The 1397-nt window shown below is 34.8% G+C and overlaps 1 non-coding gene across 1 annotated transcript; it reads left to right on the top strand.

The window, feature by feature from the left end:
• The first annotated feature begins 871 nt into the window (after positions 1-871).
• Trnan-guu lies at positions 872-944 on the top strand. Its single transcript has one exon. It is a non-coding gene; the product is annotated as a tRNA-Asn (tRNA).
• The last annotated feature ends 453 nt before the right edge of the window (positions 945-1397 follow it).

The raw sequence follows: 1397 nt of genomic DNA, 5'->3' as shown, positions 1-1397 counted from the left end.
ACCGAAACTCTGTTTCAAAAACTTGAATTTAACAACTGGCCTTAAAATAATACCATGAACGAAAAATAATTCGACCGAAATTAAGAAAATAAAAGTGCTAAAATTTGTATTGTAGGTGCTACGTTGGGGCAATTGCTAGTTCCCCTCGCATGTAATAAGGAGGATGTTGGGTCAAACACAGCCAGCATTAAATTTTTTAGAACTAATTTTTCTCGCGTTTTCAATTAATTTTGCAGAATAAAAACTGATTATGATATAGTAATTCTTCTACTTATCGACCGTACAATACAAAGACCTCTTTCGTACAAACTTTAAATAACCACGGGCATTAGGCCTCTAGAATAATATTCTATCTAATAAACCAGTCTAACTGAAACTCTGTTTCTATAACTCTGTTTCACAAACTTGAATTTAACAACTGGCCTTGAAATAATAACATCTACAAAAAATAGTTTCGATTGAAATTATGGAAATAAAAGTTTTAATATTTTCATTGCTGGTGCTGTAGTTGCGCAATTGGTTGTGCCCCGCACATGTAATGAGGAGGTTGTTGGTCCAAACCCAGCCCGCAGTGCATTTTTTAGGACTTATTTTTCTCGCGTTTTCAATTAATTTCGCATAATAAAAATTGATTATGATACAGCAGTTCGTCTAATTATAAACCATAGAATACAGAGACTTCTGTCGGACATACATCAAATAACCACTGGTATTAGGCATCTAAAGTAATATACTATCTAATTAACCTGTCTATCCGAAACTCTGTTTCAAAAGCTTGAATTTGACAACTAGCCTTGAAATAACCCCGTTCATGAAAAATAGTTTCGATCAAAATTAAGGAAGGACAATTTCAAAAATTGTTATTGTTGGTGCTGCGGTGGCGCAATTGGTAGCGCCCCTCACAGTTAATGAGGAGGTTGTTGGTTCAAACCCAGTCTGCAGTGCATTTTTTAGGACTTATTTTTATCGCATTTTCAACGAAATTCGCATAATAAAAATTGATTGTGACATAGCAGTTCTTCTACCTATTTACCGTACTATACAGGGACCTCTGTCGGACATACATCAAATAACCACTAGTATTAAACTTCTAAAACAATATTCTATCTAATTAACCAGTCCAACCGAAACTCTGTTTCTTTAACTATATTAATTTTGATCGAAATTAGAGAAATACAAGTTCTCAAATTTTCGTTATTAATGCTGCGGTGGCGCAATTGGTAGCGACCCACACATGTAATGAGGCGTTTATTGGTTGAAGCCCAGCCCGCTGTGAATTTTTTAGGACTTTTTTTCTGGTGTTTTCAGTCAATTTCGCATAATAAAAATTGATTGTGATACAGTAGTTCTTCTACTTATCAACCGTACAATACAGAGACATCTGCCGTACGAACATC

The sequence above is a fragment of the Belonocnema kinseyi genome, chromosome 10, assembly GCF_010883055.1.
Source record: "Belonocnema kinseyi isolate 2016_QV_RU_SX_M_011 chromosome 10, B_treatae_v1, whole genome shotgun sequence".
Lineage (NCBI taxonomy): Eukaryota > Metazoa > Arthropoda > Insecta > Hymenoptera > Cynipidae > Belonocnema > Belonocnema kinseyi.
The sequence above is the reverse complement of the archived record's forward strand: the minus strand, read 5'-3'. Positions and strand labels throughout refer to the sequence as shown.